Here is a 19,024-nt window from a genome sequence, read left to right as displayed (position 1 = left end):
GCCAAACAATACTGTACAGTTTTAAAACTTGGGCTCTTAGTATACGTAGCACCAGACTTAATTTGCAATTTCCTTTCTCACATACCTTAAAACAAGACCTTAATACAAATATAACATACAGATTTTATATACAGATTTTCTTCATCTGACCTAGACCTTTATATTTATTTTCATTCATTATTTCTTATCTAATTAGTTTAGTTATTTCAACTAAACCTGCTGCAGGTGACGCAGGCAATTTGCTTCAGAGCCATAAAACTATACATGCTTTTATTGTTACTACAGGTTTCCAAAGTATGCAGTAATTTCATCAATTGCCTGACATGTTTTATCAGGTTAATAATTCATTTCTATATTATTCATGGTTTGATGACTATGGTAAAATCTAGATATGTGAATCATACATTTTCTAACATAGTATCTTGGCTGTTGTTTCTTTACATTAATCTAATTTCCATCCTCACCTAATTCTATAACAATCCTAATTGAAACCCACAAGGGGTAGTTAAAATTCAGGCTCAACTGAAAAAGGATTTAAATGAGTTCTTAATGGAACCCAGAGACCTGCCAAATTTAAAAGCTGCCTAATTCCTAGCCAGGTTATAAAAGACTTTCAACAGTAGAAAGGTGCAGCCCAGAATCTCGGCAGATCTTACTGTGCTCCGTGGTGGCCAGACCAAGTTTTGGGTTTTTTGTTGCTGATTTTGTTCTTTTTCTCTTCAAAAAAGCAAAGACAAACACAACGTTAAAACTTTCCTCATGTTAATTTCCTAAAAAGCACTTTCTCTCAGCCAGGTTATACACATTGTATGTTTTATGCTATGTCTCTATTTTGCATAACAGCAATTTAAGGTGCAAAATCAACAACAAAAATGATGAAAATCTGGGGTTTGGAAAATTCTTAGCAAAGTGCTCATGCAGAATTAACTTCCATAATTAACTTCCATATGTACTCTTTGCATATGAAGTCACTGGGCTTTAGAAGGATAAGATTCTAACTTAACTCTCAAAAAAAAAAAAAAAAAAATAAGAAAAAAAGTTTCTGCTAAAGACGAAATTATTACCTCAGTTCTATGCTTCAATTAAAATTGCATTAATGGAGGGCAATTTGACCTAGGGAAAATTTAACACTGGCCAGGCTAAAACCAAAAATCAATATACAAAAGTGGGGGAAGGGCAGCTTTTTCCAATCACTCACATCCAAACTTTCACAGCTTTAAAAGTACTTCACCATTTTTTCCAGTTTTGGCACAGTACTTTTCTTTCTCTAGGAAAAAAATTTTAATGGTGAGATACAAGAATCCTCTTCTGTGACAAATAATTGTGTCTTTCCTGGATTTCTTCTATCAATTTCTCACTGGAAATTTTTAGATAGAAAGTTTGAGGAAATTCCTGCCCAGAAAGGAATATAACTATGGAAACTTTAAAACTCACAGTTTCACAGTAAACCATACAAATAATCACAACATACAAACAAGAGAGAACTTTCTCCAGTCAAGACATTGCATCGTGTAAAGCACAATGATGAATGATCACTGTAAAGTAGAGATTACATTTGGGGCCTCTTTTCTGTTGCTGCCACCCCAGATAGCTAGCATACTGCTCTGTTAGAGCATATGAGACTCAGTCATTGTCAGTTCAGTAAACCAGCCATGAAGCATGTCCCATGTCCATCACCTAGAAGTAACCAGAGCAGGAAACAGAACTGAGAGGTGCTGTCTCATTTGATTCTCTTTTCCAGCCTTCTGCATGTGACTGTCACTGGGTGATATGGTTTGGCTGTGTCCCCACCCAAATCTCATCTCAAATTTTAATCCCCATAATCCCCATGTGTCAAGGGATGGACACGGTGGGAGGTGACTGGATCATGGGGGCGGTTCCCCAACACTATTCTCGTGATAGTGAGTGAGTTCTCACGAAATCTGATGGTTTTATAAATGGCAGTTTCCCCTGGGCTTTTCTTTCTTTCCTGCTGCCTTGTGAAGAAGGTGCCTTGTTTCCCCTTTGCCTTCTGCCATGATTGTAAGTTTCCTGAGGCCTCCCCAGTCCTGCAGAACTGTGAGTCAATTAAACCTCTTTCCTTTATAAATTACTCAGTCTTGGGTAGTATCTTTATAGCACTGTGAAAACGGACTAATATACTCAGGGGTGTGCCAAAATGGTTTCTTCTGGCAGACTTTCATATTTTCTTAGCCTGACAACAATGATCTCATTATTACTGACCCATCATCATGAGAATAAAGCCCACTTTAAACTGTTGTTTCCCACAGAGGTGATGGATTTGTGCAGATCCATCCATATTCTCCTGGGCTCATTTGTGAGTAGCTGGTAGAGAAAAGGCATAAGCTATGGCCAGAAGAGGGCAAAACAGGTGACCTGTGTGGAGATCAAACCTATAGTCTTTTTAGCATGTTCTACACCTAACCCCTCTGAGAGGCCTCAGGGAGCTGAATAGAAGATAACAGTAATAAGACTCGGTCATCAAGAAAGACAAGGAGCTGGGGAGATGAACACAAATGAATAGGTACTTGATGTGCACAATAACCAACTATGTCTTTGGGAGATAACATGGATATTAAACAGATGATTAAATCTTGTAAAGTATATAATAGTTCTGTGAATGTTATGATCTTTGTTTTCGAAATTAAGTCAAGAAATAATTATATAGCAATTTTAAGTAAAACACACACAAACTCTCAAAGTGTCTTTGCCTCAACTAACAGCAGTTAGAAAACTTTTCTAATTACTTAATTAATAAGGAACTCGAAATTAACTTTTAAAACTAAACTGCTAGAGCTATTTTTATGCCTTCATGTTTATATTTCAAGCAAACAAGTCTTTGGACATAAATTTCCTTTGGGAATTGCCTCGGTTGTCTGCTTTGTTGTGTCGGCATGGTGTTGTTGAAAGGGAACTTTGTGATTCTCCACTTCAAACTTTCTGTTTTATAGAATGAGAGGACTTGGATGGCTATGCACTCTGGTGAAGGAGGACCAAAAGCTTGAACACAGCATCTGATTCCAAGCTGGTGCTCACTGCACTACAGCAAGCTGACTGCACCGATTTATAGTAAATTAACAAAAGAGAGGGAAAAGGAGACAAATCTGTCCTTTGACTTGACTACCATGAGAATGTCATTTTATTCTCTTACGGTTTCTGTAACTCAGATCACAGATAGATCCATCCATGCCTGTTCAGCTTGAAGTCAAGAATATGTGGCAGTCTACTTGAGAAATAGAAGCAGCATCAAAATAGATACTGGAAGTGTTTACTTTACAAATCACGTCTTAAGTTAAAAATTGAATAATAGCTGGGGATCCACAGTCCTTCAACCCAGTCATCCCTTCAATGTTTCTGAGAGCAATGCATGTTCAGAAAGGAAGACCAGGAAAATGCACCTTTATTACCCAGAGGCCTTTGCGCCAAAGCCCATGATAGTTCCACTTATGTCAAGGCCAGAGAAAGATTAAGTGGTCTCTTACCCCTCTATTTATTGCCCCAGCCTACACTGAAGTCTCCTCTTCATCTTATCACTCTGATGGCAACCAAAGCTTAGTCCAAGGAAATATGCCAAGGGAAATGAAGGGAAAGCAAGAATTTGCCTGTGGGGTCTAGGACTTGTCTAACTTCCTTCCTTGAGGCCTCTTTAGGAAGGAAAAGTCTAAAACAAAACCAACACAAATTCAGACCCTGAACTCATTCTCCAATTACACCAAAGCTCCACAGCCTCGTACTGTGGGCCAATCAATATCCTTGACCCTAATTCATTCTCATCAGAACTGCTCCCCTTGACTTGCCCTGGGGAAGAAAAAGCTAATACAAAACCTTGTGCTCCCACTGAAGTCAAATCCCCCATTGAACTCTGTAGAGTGTAAACACATTCCAACTGAGACCAGATTTAAATAGAAGCCTACAGGCTAGACAGCCAGCATCACCTCCTCCTGATTGTGAGTAATAGAAATTATCCCTGATTGCCTTCAGATAGCCATTTGCTTTTGGCAGGCATAGGAGATGAAGAGCACCTACCCTGTCTGCAAATATATAATAAAATCCTTTACCTGATCTGAGAACCCTGAATTTTTGTCCTAATTTTCTTAGCCCCCAGAACATCCATTTGGAAGCAGGAAAAGAAATTTAGTTCAAACCATTGGGGAAAAGAAATATAGTTTAAACAACTGAGGGAAAAAAAAAAGACAACAACAACTACAACAAAAATAAAGCCCTCTTATTCCTTCTCTTGGATTGCAGTTTACTTTCAATCTTCCTTTGTTAGCCTTAGTGCATTTTGGCCTCTCTCTCCCACAGGAGTTCAAGCTACCGTGATACCATGATAGACTAAACAAGGAGCAAGAGCTATTAGGGTCAACACATGTCACTTGGTCCAGAGGGCATTTGGCCAGGTTCCATCCTCCCCTTTCACATAAACCTACTCTTACTTCCTGAAACTTTTTTCCATTCATGCTTAGATCCATTTGGGGGAAATTTTCTAAGTAAAAACTGAATTAAAAACTGAGTAGAAACTGACAGGGAGGAAAGCCAACATATAAATAGTCTCACTTTGCCAATTTCCTGTAAGAAAAGTGATTTTTTGGCTGGATGCATGTCTCACGCCTGTAATCCCAACACTTCAGGAGGCCAAGGTGGGCAGATCACCTGAGGTCAGAAGTTTGAGACCAGCCTGGCCAACATGGTGAAACCCCATCTCTACTAAAAACACAATAATCAGCCACGTGTGGTGGTGGGTGCCTGTAATCCCAGCTACTCAGGAGGCTGAGGCAGGAAAATCGCTTGAACCTGGGAGGCAGAGGTTGTGGTGAGCCAAGATCGTGCCACTGCACTCCAGCCTGGGCAACAGAGCAAGACTCCGTCTCAGAAAAAAAAAAAAAGAAGAAGAAGAAAGAAAAGTGATTTCTCACTTTAAAAGCTCCAACATTGTAGAGTAAAAGCCCATATGGTGTAGGTTCTGGGTTTGTATGGGTCATGTTGGGTCTGTGACTCTCCAACGGTTGCTGCCAGCTGAGGGAAAGGGCAACTTCATTGAAATATGTTATAGGTTGACCAGATTTTGCCTCTTGCAGCCCCAGAAGAGCAAGAAAACTTCATTTAGGTTTCACATTAATGATAGATAGCCACTGAGTCAAGTGTGGGACCAATCATATAATGCAATCTGCATATTATTTGGAAGAATTGAATCCAGCCTATTCACATAAAGAATTGTCTATTTCCCTGTCTGATTCATTGGCTGCCATTACTCCCATGTCTCATAAGAGTTATAGTTTAACAAACTTTTTCGATCCGTGAGATACAAGTACATTAAAACCACCAAGATGGCCATCCTTCCTAAGAGCTGAAATGACCCTTTTTACCCATTGGTAGACTCTTACCCATTTTCAACTTAGGGGAAAATTTCTTACTGGCTGCCCTTTTCTAAGAGGCAGAGCTGAGAACAGGACCCCAATTTCCTGGCTCTTGTGTTCCTCTTGGCTTTAGAATTACATACACCCTTTTGGTGTGCCTCTTTGGCTCCAGCTATGTTATTAAATTATTATTACCTAACAATACTCCCATTAATCACCGTGACAGATGGAAACCAGCCCTGGTCGTGTTCTCTGAACTCAATGTCAAACAGTCCCAATGCTAATGGAGATGACGCCAGCCATGAATTAGCTCTAAAAGCTTCTGTTTATCCCTCCACCCCCTTTCTTATTACTTTTCATTGCAATGCCTTTTTCTTGTCACAAGACTCCATACTTCCATATGGAATGACTCCTTGTGGAATTCTGAGAAATGGTTTTCTGTTGACAGACACCATATAATGATGATAAACGATGGACAAGTCAGCAGTCTAAAAACTGTTATTCCCCTAGCAGCACACTTCCAAATACATGGAGTATTTCTACAGGCTTAAGCAGCAGAAAGCTGCAAGCCTGGAAAAAATTCTCCATTCAGCCTCCTTTCACAGACTAAGGAACAGAAGTGATACTAAACAGAAAATGTAAATCACCTGTAAGGTAATACGCCCCAAATGATGCCTTAAAGTGTTGAAGGTACATAAACAGTTTCTTTACAAAAGAGCTTTGTCCGGACTTAACTATGAATGGGGATGTTAGTTCTCCTTGCTTCCTCTGAATAAATTACAGCTTGTAGTAAGAGTGCTACATAATAGTGAATGTCTTCCTCTGAAAAGATGCATATACTTTTTAAACTTTTAGTCGAAAGCCATTTGACATCCTACCTCTTAAGAAACTGCTAAATATGTAATTCTTCACAACTAACAGGTTATTAGCAGAAAAAAATATATATGATAAATATGCATTTCAGCAGCCCAGAAAAGCATAGGACAATTAACTAAACTTCCTCTACTGCTCACATTGAAGGATGCTAAAAGCATTTCAAAAGATGCCATTTCACAGTCTTGTTGGATGAAGATTTTCTACCTCACGGATCCCACTGAGAGAGAAAAAGAGAAAGTATCATGAAAGAGGAAGAGGACACTCCAAAAGTTGCTGCTGCTCTTGCTGTTGATATCACTATTGATATCTTGCTACTGATTGATTCAGTTACTAAGTACCATAGGCCAAACACAGCTTTAAGGTCCAATACGGTAGCCACTAGCCACATGTGATGATTTAAAAAGTAAATTAATTAAAATTAAATAAAACTTCAACTTCAGTTTTTAGTACAGTAGCCATATTTCAAGTGTTCAACAGGCACATATGACTAGAGGCTGCCATACTGCATAGTGCAAATGATAGAACATCTTCATCAGTTCACTTGGACAGCACGGGCAGAGAGTAATCATTTATTTATCCACTCAGTAAACAGTTGTTGAATGCAGTGGTCACCAAAACAAAGTTCACGCCCTCAAGGAATTCACATTCTGCAAGAGGTAGACAGACAAGAAACAATAAGACAGATAAATGGACAAGATCATTTTACCTAGCATTAATTGAATACAACCAGGTGATAGGGTAGACAATTGACTGGACTGGAGGTGAGGTGGAGATGGGGGCTAGTTTTAATTTTTTAGTTTAGTTTTAATTAGGTAGCCACTGAAGCCCTCATTTAGGAGGTAACAATAAGCAGAATGTCAAATGACAAGAAAGAGGCAGCCATGGAAATCCAGGTACAGGGCATTCCATTCAGAAGCAAGAGAAAGTGCTCAGGCCCTAATGTAGGAACCATCTGGAGCATCCAAGGGACAGGAAGAAAGCAAGCTGGCTGGCATGTAGACAGATGCATGGTAGGAGGTGACATCAGACCTATCAGCATGAGCCAGGTCCAGTAGGGCCTCGCCAGTCATGAGGGAGGGTTCAGATTTTATCCTTCAAGGAACCAAATTATCACTCCCTTCAACCTCTCAGTTTAGAAAATATGCTTTGAAAAATAACTCATTCGTTATTTCTCACCAAAAGAGATTGCCCACTGAACTATAGACTTAAAAATTATAAAAATGGTAGAACTTATTAAAAAAAAAATTACCCTCAAAGGCATGGCCCAGATTTGCAGGCAACTGCTGCTAGGAATAATCAAACCTTATACTTATTCAGCACTTGCTCTGTAAGTCATGCAGAATTTTATGAACATCTCATGACTTCCTCTAACATCTTTTAGGAAGTATTAGTATAGTTCATAGAGAATGAGTAACTACAAAAAAATAAAAAATAAACGACAGCGAATGGCTTAGAAGCAAACTCCACACCAATAGCTCAGTGCTTGAGATTGCACAACTTGCAAGACTACCCAGATAAATAGCAGAATCACCCTTCCCATTTACAAGAGAAAATACGATCATTTACTTCAGTTAGTAACAGCATAAGAACAGACTCATATATTTCAGTGATGGAAGGAAACCTGTCAAATCCCTCTTTTACAGTTGAGGAAATTGAAGAGAAAAGGTAAGCTACTTTTCATTGGCACATGGCAAAGGGTTTTCTACTATTATGTAGATGAATTAATCATTTTCAAAAAGAGGTAAAATTGGTTTTATTCATGAACTAAGAAAGTATATGTGCACTTTAGAGATGAAATTGATTGTTCAAAACTCCATGAAAGAGCACACTCTCTGTCTCACCTTTTGTTCTGAGTCTGTGAGCTGGAATAGTACTGTCATACTTCCACAGACATGAGGCTGCCAGACAAAGTGCTCTGAGAGTGCAGGTAAGTGTGAAAGGATAGACACCAAAGGGACCCCTGGATTTCACATGAAATCTCAAGGAACAGTTGGAGGGTGTACACAGGCAAAGGCGATCCTCATGAAAATCTTCCTAAGATATACAGACGAGTCCTGTCTACCACTAATCTTGCCTTCTGCAAAAAATCGGGGTAAAACAAAACAAAACAAAACAAGCAAAAGTGAGTTTCTACCTTATTTCTCTTTTCTCCTTCTCTCCTGACTGTGTCTCGCACAATCAAACCTCAATGCTTCCTTCATTTTCCTTTTTCAACAGAGGGGCTAATTACTGTTCAACTTTTAGCACACTTCTTATACTGGCTATTTCTTTTTTCAAGCATTTTATACAAAACTCTCAAGTTTGAAATTACAGAAACCTAAAGTAAATAAGAAATACTTGTTCTGCTTTTAAGAAACCTTGTTCTAATTAGGTGGTTCATTTTTAGGTCCAGATGCTAAGTTGAAAGTTTTTTTTTTTTCCTGAAAGAATAAGATGCAACAAAGTTATGATTTTTGGAACATTTTCTCTGTCTGACTCCCTGTAATGTTTGTTACCTGGCTACTGCTTGTGGAGAATGAGCTGAAAGAGATCATGAAGGGTACATTGTTAATGACTAAAGTGACAAGACCTAAAAGACAGGGACCCTGACCCTTCCACAGGCTAAGTGGCTAGGCCGGGCCATGAGGTAAGACGATCATGTCTTCAGGCTTCTGGTCTCCCTCACTAAAACAAAGATGACACTGACCATTGGCTAATGACTAGAGTGATGTTTGTGCATAAAACATAAATTAAGATCTTTAGAAATGTTATGAAATGGATAAACACATCAAATGAATTAGCTCTTCCCACTTCTTTGCAAAATATAATTAATCTCTTCTAGAGAAGAGTTTAGGAACCCTAAACATGATCTAAGTGAGAAATCATAGATTATGGGTGAAAAAATATAAAGTGTTGATTGCTCAATATTTCTAGGCAAGGATGCTGTGCTGCAGAGAGCCAGATGGATTCCAGTTAGGACTGACTCTGGCAACTGAGGATTACTGCCTGTTGGTAAAGAGCAGACCAAAAGAGAAGCAGCACCTCAGTGCAAACCATACACATGTGTATGATGTCAGACCCAGAACTGGAGTGGCCAGAGACATCAGACCCCCAAAATCTAAGTAGATTATATACACAGATTCTGGACAAAAACAGAATAGCCCACATAAACAATCAAACCTCTAACATACTGAGAGCAACGCCATTGGGACTCTTGAAATGGTGAGAGAAATACAAGCTGTCTTGCTATACATAAATTTTATCCACAACAATTCATTATTTAAAAAAAAAGATGGCCACAGAATGCACCTTGCAGTAAGTCCAGTAGAAATCGCCCCTTTTTTGCAAAAGAGTACCCAGTGCTAATAATCCCAAATTAAAATGTATGAGCATAATGAACAGTCATCATCATCATAATACATCTTCCATCACAAAACATTTCACCAAAATCATTCTTGTCACAAGCTCTAAAATCCTGATGTCTGGACAAAGACATAAAACATAGTCTAGTCCCAAGTTTAATATTTTCTGTGGAGGATGTGGTTTTATTTGCTGTTAATCCCAACTCTTGCTGGAACACACTTTTCTAATTCATCCAGATAGTTGTCAACGTGTTGCCCAAGTTGCCCTTTCCTTCCTCAGCTGCTGTTCCTTGTGGTATTTTGCAATAACTCATAAATGACTTGTCTTGTTACTATCTCTGCTCAAAAAAGCAAACTGCATTTTTCCGTCTGTTTTGGAAAAAATAAAAGTTTTTCAAAATAACAGAGCCAACAGATCAAAGAGGCCTGATCATGTATACAAGCCCAAGAAAGCCACTCCTCACTGAGTCAGAGTTATGAATGAACAGCTTTGGCAAGTTCCCTTTGCAATGGATGTGACAGAACATAATGAGACATGTCCATTTCCTCAAGTCTTGTGTGTGTGTGTGTGTGTGTGTGTGTGTACATGGAGAGATAATATTCAGCCAAATGCATAACCCTCACACCTTATAAGATAATAACACTTGAGATTTCTAACTTCTACTTGGAAGATGTGTGGAAAGATATTCTAGAGACAGGGAAATTCAGGCAACAAACATGTCCTTCCAGCTTTTATAATCCCTCCACCAGTCAGTACCTTTTCATGTATGCCTGAGAGGCTCTAGCATGGTATAGAAATGAAGAGAGAGAGAGAGAATACAGATCTGGCTGATGCTGGGACAGGTCAATAGTAGACTCTCCCTCAAAAACTGAGAGGAGTTTCCATGAATTCCAGTATGAGAATGACCTCTGGAGTCAAAAGTGTTTCAAACCTTCTACAGCTGAACTCCACTCCCTTCCTCATGCAGACCTCTTCAAAACCCCTGCCTGTGCCCAGCTGACCTTGTGACAGTCTGCATCTGACAGTCGCAGGTTCCAAGTACTGTGCTTGGTCCCACTGGTGGATTCTCTTCCTACCTTACTTTCATATTCAGCCTCCTCCCTTGGTAAAGTGCTTCATTCTTGCCCCTGTATATTTTTTATTAAATATTTATTGAGTACCTAACATGGTCAATTACTATTATGTTAGATGCTACTGTCAGAGCCATAAAAATAAAACTCTTTAAGAAGCTGACCATCTATTAGGGGAGGAAAACAAGTTAATAATTACCTGAATGAAAGACAGAAAAAAAGTGCAAGTGAAGTGGGTAAAAGTGATTTATTCCAACTGGGTTAATTTGAGCATTTCTTGGGTAGTGATTGGCTGAACTTTGACAGAAAAAGAGGATTTCCATTGGAAAAAGACATGAAGAATGAAGGACATTCCAGACTGAGGAAGGAGCATCAGCTCTTAGCAAAATAAAGTACCAAGAAATGGCCACAAGTCCAGGAAGGGTGGAAAATAGTGAAATGAATGGATAAATATAGACCAGGAGATTTAGGGACAGAAGATGGAGAGCCTCAGATGTAGGCTCAAGAGATGTGGAGTCAGAAGGATGAACACAAGGGTGCCGGTTCCTATATGTAAGAATATTTTGGTGAATGATGTGAAGTTCTGTAATGGGCATGTTGAATTTGAGCACAGGGCTTCTATTTTTTTAAAAGTTCCGGGAGGTAGCTGGAATTTTGGAAGTCACCTTCATGGAGATAGCTCTGTCTGAAGGGAATTGGATGAAATCAGAGAAGCACACTTGACCTGTTCACTGTTGGGTCACAAGTGACCAGCATAATTCCTGATGCAGATTAAGTACTCATTAAATATTTGTGTAATCAATAAATGTATACAAAAGAAGTAAGTAAGCAGAGGTTGAATATTGAGGAAGGCTTCAATTTATCAAGGAAAGGTTAATGAAAATAGAGGGGAGAAATTAGTAAAAGAAATGCAGGAAGACTACAATATCTCAAAAACCAATGAAAGAGCAAATCTTAAGAACAAGCAAATGTATTCAATCATTTATTCAACAATATTTTTTGAAAAAACAGGGTCTCACTGTCACTGAGGCTGTGGTGCAGTGACACAAACTCAGCTCACTGCAACCTCCACCTCCCAGGTTCAAGCGATTCTCGTGCCCCAGCCTCCTGAGTAGCTGGAATCACAGGCACAGCCACCACATCTGGCTAATTTCTGTATTTTTAGTAGAGATGGGCTGGTCTCAAACTCCTGACCTCAAGTGATCTGCCTGCCTCAGTCTCCTGAAGTGCTGGGATTACAGGCGTGAGCCACCATGCCCAGCCTTATTCAACAAGTATTAACTCCTCCTCTGCATGCCAGGTATTATTTTGTGTGCTGGGAACACAGCACAAAACAAGACAAAAAAAGAACCCTGCTCTTAGAGAGCTCACTTTCTAGACAATAGTTCGCAATGCTCAATGCTCATTGCTTCTGGAGATGTTAAATGGGATAAGAATAACAAATAGCTACTAGATTTGGCACTTAAAGGACCTTCAATAGTCAATCTTCAGTAACCTTGAATGAGTAGTTTAGTGGAGCAGTGGCAATAAAAGTCACATTTATCATGTCTGTTTTTGTCTTTGTTTTTGTCTTTTTCCATTAGCTTTTGAGGGCAGGCACCAACTCTATTCATTGTTGGACTCACACAATATCTGGCAAACAATGGTTGGATGCATATATGAATTAGTAATAAGTGATTAGAAAACATGTGTTTGGTAGTGAAGAATAAGCCCAGAATGAACTTTTAACTCTGTTAAATGAACTAGAAAGATAGGCCATTACCTTTTAAGTTATATTGGTCAGAGTTTGGTTCAAAAAAACCAGAATTCATTTATTTTAGTCAAGGTTTTAGCAGAAAAGCAATGCCAGTGTGAGTGGTATGGAATAAGAGAATTATTAAAGTGACTGACCTTATGCAATTGTAGAAACTGCTAAAGAATTCAATGGAAGACTGTTATTGCCCCGTGGGTCTGGTGCAGGCCACCTGAAGTTGTAAATCTGTGGACTGGAAAGCAAAGAAAAGGTAAGTGTGAAGTAGGTGAACCCAGAAAGACAAACTGTAACCTGTATCTGTCTCTCAACATCCCCAATCTCAATGGGGATGTGCAGAAAGTGCTGGTACACTTCACCACGAAACTGTAAACACATCTGACCTAAGATTCAGAAAAACTGAAGGAAGAGGTCTGACAGGAGCTAGGAGAATGTGGGCCCAGTGGCTGCCTCGTGTGGAGGAGCAGCAGGTGCCTTGTACCCTCCACCAGGCTTCAGAGTGTAATATCTGCTACTGCACTTCCACCTTCCAAACCTTGCAAATTTATTTTGTAGCCAGCCCCAGCTTTATCCTACCAAAACCCATACAGGAAATAAATTCTGGGAAACATAGTTCCAGCTTAGTCGACACATAACAAAGGCATTGCAGTCTGCCCCTTTTCTACATCCCTCTTTTAACTATACTTACCACCCAAATAAAAATAATAACAATGTCATGCTTCTACCTAACATCATAAAACTCTCCTCCAACCTGAAACACTGACCCTGTTTGTATCAAAAATATTCAAAGCCCCTTTATCTGTCTTTTGGTGATGCTCATTCCTTTTCTACTTGAGTCATACTTCCCCCTTTGATATTCCATAACTTAGCTAGTAAGATATAAGGTTAGGCCAGGCACAGTGGCTCACTCTTATAATCCCAGCACCTTAGGAGGCTGAGGCAGAAGGACCACTTGAGCCTAGGGGTTCAAGACCAGCCTGGGCAACACAGGGAGATGTGCCTATGGTCCCAGCAACTTAGGAGGCTGAGGTGGGAGGATCGCTTGAGCCCAGGAGGTCAAGCCATGATTGTGACCCTGCACTTCAACCTGGGCAACAAAGTGAGACCCTGTCTCCAAAAAAGAGAGAGGTATGAGGTTAGGTGGTAGAGAAATGGAGGAGGGCAAGAAAAGAATTTGTTTATGTGTGTGTTCATATCAAAATAAGAAAGAAACACTCATAATAGTATGATGCTTTTATTTCAACTAGTCATATGGTCTTAGCTGATATTTATACTTTTCTTCTTCCATTATCCATTCCATATTCCTTTTGCCTCAGCAGATGTCTTAGCTCAGACATATTTCTCCTTGCTGCATTGTTTAGCAGCAACCCTCAACAAGCCAGAATCAATCACTCCAGTCATTATAGCAATGCTCCCTCCTCCCCCAACCACTGCTTATTCATTTGATGGTATGAGGGGCCCAAGTGAACAGAGGGCAAATTCAACTCCCAGTTTAAGGGAACCATGGGTGTAACCCCTGGAGGAAATCTTCCTCCTTTGGGAACTAAGTCTTCTATGTTTGTGGAATACAAAGTCACTGAGATGGGAAGCAAAATTTTCACTACTAAAACTCTAGGGTTAATAGTAAGTGGAGCTACTCTTATTTCCACTCCTTGATTTCCTGGATTATAAATCCTGGTTATGGAGAGATTAGTTGCTGCTTTATAGCAGCCACATAAGATGTTCCCACCCAACTGGCATTGTAACTGAATCTTCAAAAGGCCACTCTACCATTCTATCTGGCCAACTGCTTCAGGGTATTGGGGATTTTCTAAGGCCAGTGAATTGCATGAGCAGGAACTCATTGCTACACTTCATTGGCAATAAAGTGAGTCCAATGGTCAGAAGTAATATTGCATCAAATACTATGATGATGAATAAGGTATTCTGAAAGTCCACAGAGAGTGATTTGGGCAGAAGCAGGAAAGATAAATCTGTATCCAGAATGTATTGGTCCATTCTCATGCTGCTATGAAGAAATACCCAAGACTGGGTAATTTATAAAGAAAAGAGGTTTAATTGGCTCACAGTTCTGCATTGCTAGGGAGGTCTCAAGAAACTTACAATCATGGCAGATGGCAAAGGAGAAGCAGGAAACTTCTTCACAGGGTGGCAGGACAGAGTGAGCACAAGCAGGAGAAAAGCCAGATGTTTATAAAACCATCAGATGTCATGAGAACTCACTCACTATCATGAGAAGAGCACAGGGGAAACTGACCCATGACTCAATTACCTCCACCTGGTCTTGCCCTTGATATGTGGAGATTATGGGAATTACAATTCAAGATGAGATTTGGGTGGAGACACAAACCTAACCATATCATTCTGCCCATGGCCCCTCCTAAATCTCATGTCTCCTTCACATTTCAAAATCAATCATGCCTTCCCAATAGTTCCCCCAAAGTCTTTATTCATTCCAGTATTAACCCAAAAGTCTAAGTCCAAAGTCTGATCTGAAACAAGGCAAGTCCCTTCTGCCTATGAACCTGTAAAATCAAAAGCAAATTAGTTACTTCCCAGATACAATGGGGGTCACAGGAATTGGGTAAATACACCCATTCCAAATGGGAGAAATTGGCCAAGATGAAGGGGCTACAGGCCCCATCCAAGTCTGGAATCCAATAGGGTAGTCATTAAACCTTAAAGTTGCAAAATGATCTCTTTTGACTTCATGTCTCATATCCAGGGCACACGGATGCAAGAAGTGGGCTCTCATGGCCTTGGGCAGCTCCTTCTCTCTGGCTTTGCAGGGTACAGCCCACCTATTCTCTGCTTTCACAGCTGGTGTTAGGTGTCTGAGGCTTTTCCAGGCACTTGGTGCAAGCTGTCAGTGGATCTACCATTCTTGGGTCTCGAATATGATGGCCCTCTTTTCACAGCTCCACTAGGCAGTGCCCCAGCTGGGAGTCTATGTGGGAGCTCCTACCTCACATTTCCCTTCTGCACTGTCCTAGCAGAAGTTCTCCATGAGGGCTCCACCTCTGCATCGGACTTCTGCCTGGACATCCAGGCATTTCCATACATCTTCTGAAACCTAGGCAGAGGTTTCCAAACCTCAGTTATTGACTTCTGTGTACCTACAGGCCCAACACCATGTGTAATGTGCCAAGGCTTGGGGTTTGCACCCTCTGAAGCAATGGTCTGAGTTGTACCTTGGCCCCTTGTAGCCACAGCTGGGATGCAGGGCACCAAGTCCTGAGACTACACAAAGCTGCAAGGCCCTGGGCCTGGCCCATGAAACCATTTTTCCCTCCTAGGCCTCCAGGCCTTTGATGGGAGGGGCTGCCATAAAGACCTATGACATGCCATGGAGATATTTTCCCCATTGTCTTGGTGATTAACATTTGGCTCCTGGTTAACTTATGCAAATTTCTGCTGCCAGTTTGAATTTCTCCTCTGAAAATGGGTTTGTCTTTTCTATTGCATCATTAGGCTTCAAATTTTTTGAACTTTTATATTCTGCTTCCCTTTTAAACATAAGTTTCAATTCCAAACCATATCTTTGTGAAAACATAAAACTGAATGCTTTTAAGAGCACCCAACTCAACTCTTGAACATTTTGTTGCTTAGAAATTCCTTCTGACAGAAACCCTAAATCATCTCTCTCCAGTTCAAAGTTCCACAGATCTAGGGCAGAGGCAAAATGAGCCAGTCCCTCTGCTGAAACACAGCAAGAGTCACCTTTATTCCAGTTCCCAATGAGCTCCTCATCTCCCCCTGAGACCACCTCAGCCTGGACTTTATTGTCCCTATCACTATCAGCATTTTGGTCAAAACCATCAACGAGTCTCTAGGAAGTTTCAAACTTTCCCAAATCTTCATGTCTTCTTCTGAGCCCTCCAAACTGTTCCAACTTCTGCCTGTTACCCACTTCCAAAGTTGCTTCCACATTTTCAGGTATCTTTACAACAGCACCCCACCACCTTAGTACCAATTTACTGTATTAGTCCATTTTCATACTGCTATGAAGAACTTCCTGAGGCTGAGTAATTTATAAAGGAAAGAGGTTTCATAGACTAACACTTCAGCATGGCTGTGGAGGCCTTTGGAACCTTACAATCCTGGTTGAAGGCAAAGGGAAATCAAAACACCTTCTTCACAAGGTGGCGGGAAAGAGAAGTACAACCAGGGAAGTTACAGATGCTTTTACAACCATCAAATCTCGTGAGAACTCACTCTCATGAGAACAGCATGGGGGAAACCACCCCTGTGATTCAATTACCTCCACCTGATCCCACCCTTGACACACGGGGATTATGGGGATTACAATTCAAGATGAGATATGGGTGGTGACACAAAGCCTAACCATATCACAGAGTAAGTGTATATTCAAGTGAGAATGAGTGCTGTTCCTTCCACAGTTGAAGTAGTCCAGTGTAATCAAACTGCCAATAGTGGCCAGCTGGGCCCTGGATAATTCTCCCATATTGAAGGCTAGGTGTTGTTCTCTGCCATTGGCAGGCTGGAAAATCTGCTATTCTATAGTTGCATTCCCTTTAGTGCATGGAAATCTGTGTTGCTGAGAACATACCTAACCCCTATCCTTGCTGCTCTGGCCACTTTATCCATAAGCACACTGAGCAAGGACAAAGGTGGCTGGGGAGAACCAAAGGGAAGTTCACCGAACTTGTCTACCCAATTACTGAGTTCATCCTGACTAAGGCTGCTCTTTGGTGAGCATTCATACAGGACACAAATATATTTATGTTCTGCCTACTTGGAAAGATCCATCCACATATCTCTTCCCCAGATTGCTTTGTCACCGGGTTACCAATTGTGTTCCTTCCAAGTCTTTGAGAGTCTAGTCAAACCATTAATCCTCATCCATTAATCAGGATATCTCTTCTTCCAGGCCAAATGAGCAGGTGTGTACAACCCACTGGGAGGCCTTCCCTTCACTGTTGTTCCTTCAAAGCCACCCAGAAGTGGGGCTGTAGAACTGTCAATATCTACATTCAGGTAATGCCAACATATCATATAAAATCTTCTGAAAACTAGGCCCAAATTTTCTAGCCAACTTAAGTAGAAAGGGAATTTTATACGAAGTTATAAAATGGCTTGCCAAGTAAATGGGAAACTTGAAAAGACAGACTTAAGGCTAAGCTTCCAGGAATGACAGAACCAGGCCACCAAGGAAGCCAATACCTCTGCCATGACCAAAATGCTGTAAAATCAGGAAGACTCCAGGTGAAATTGGAAACCATCACTTTAGATAGTGGACACAGAATCATGCCACCTTTGTCACAATCCACTCCAGCAAAATGAAACTTCTATCCTCTGCCTCCCAATAGCCATGAAGCCAGGAATAAGGCACTGGAGCCTCTACTACAGTTACTACAGAAAAATCAAATACTTTCATGGCCATTCCTTGCCATGAAAGAAACAGAAATATGAGTCTGGTCTCATGAGGTTTCATTTTATTTCCATTTTCCAAACCTCATACAGGTACCTCTAATTGACTGAACCTAAATTACATCCAGAACTCTGGAAAATGGAAAATGTAGGGATGCTGAGTTTATGATAATGAGGTGACTCGGGGGGGGCCCCTAGATAGCCTTGGAATGGGGCTGATCACCAGAATGACCAAGTAATTAGAGGGTTGGAACTTTCAGCCCCACCTCCCAATCTCCAGGAAGGCGAAGGGTGGGCATGTGCTTAAACTCCATACAAACTCTTGAATAACATGATTAGATGAGCTTCTGGTCTGCCAAAGAAGCCCATGGAATTGCTGCGAGGTAGCACATCCTGGAGACAGCCTGGAAGCTCTACTGCCCTATCCATACTTTGCCCTCTGCATCCTTTATAATTAACCAGTAAATGTAAGTGGAGTGTTTCTCTGAGTTCTCGTGAGCCATTCTAGCAAACTATTGAAGCAAGGAAGGGGTCGTGGGAATCCCCAATATATAGCCAGTCAATCAGAAGTCCTGGATTTGCAATTGGCATCTGAAGTGGGAAAAGTCCTGTGGCACTGAGCCCTTAAGCTGTGAGGTCTGCACTAATTCCAGACAGATAATGTCAGAATTGAATTGAACTGTGGGACACCCAGCTGGTGTTGGTGAGGGAAAAACTTGCACATCTGGTGTCAGAAGTGTTCTGTGAGAGAATATGGAGAAACACTCTACAGTATGCAGTTTTCTCAGAGGATGTAAGTCACTCCTTAACTTAGAAACTTCCTAAGCAACATGACCCTCCTGCTTTCTCTTCCTCCTTAGATGTGAAGTGGGGGTTATGAGTTGAGGTCCAGGGCCAGAAGAGAGAAGCAATTTCAATCCTATGGCACCATATGAAGAAAGCTTTCTTGTAGGGTTTCTTGGAGAATTCTGTGTTCTGCCTAACAGAATTTTGTGTAATCAAGAAACAATTCTTTGTGTGTTAAGCCTCTGAGGTTAGTAAATACAAAATGTTATAATTTTGTCTATCTTGACGCAGATATGGATATGCAGTTGTAAAATGCTGATGTTTAAAAAAAAACTTAAAATAGGTGACATTCGTGGTCAGGCAGCAGGCAGTAGAAAACTGATATGAGAAGCTTTAAAGATAATCACTGTTGTCACCTTTGGTAACTGTTGCCTGCAGTAATCAGGGAAGTA

Source organism: Gorilla gorilla, chromosome 3 (assembly GCF_029281585.2).
Source record: "Gorilla gorilla gorilla isolate KB3781 chromosome 3, NHGRI_mGorGor1-v2.1_pri, whole genome shotgun sequence".
Lineage (NCBI taxonomy): Eukaryota > Metazoa > Chordata > Mammalia > Primates > Hominidae > Gorilla > Gorilla gorilla.
Note: the sequence above shows the minus strand (reverse complement) of the source record.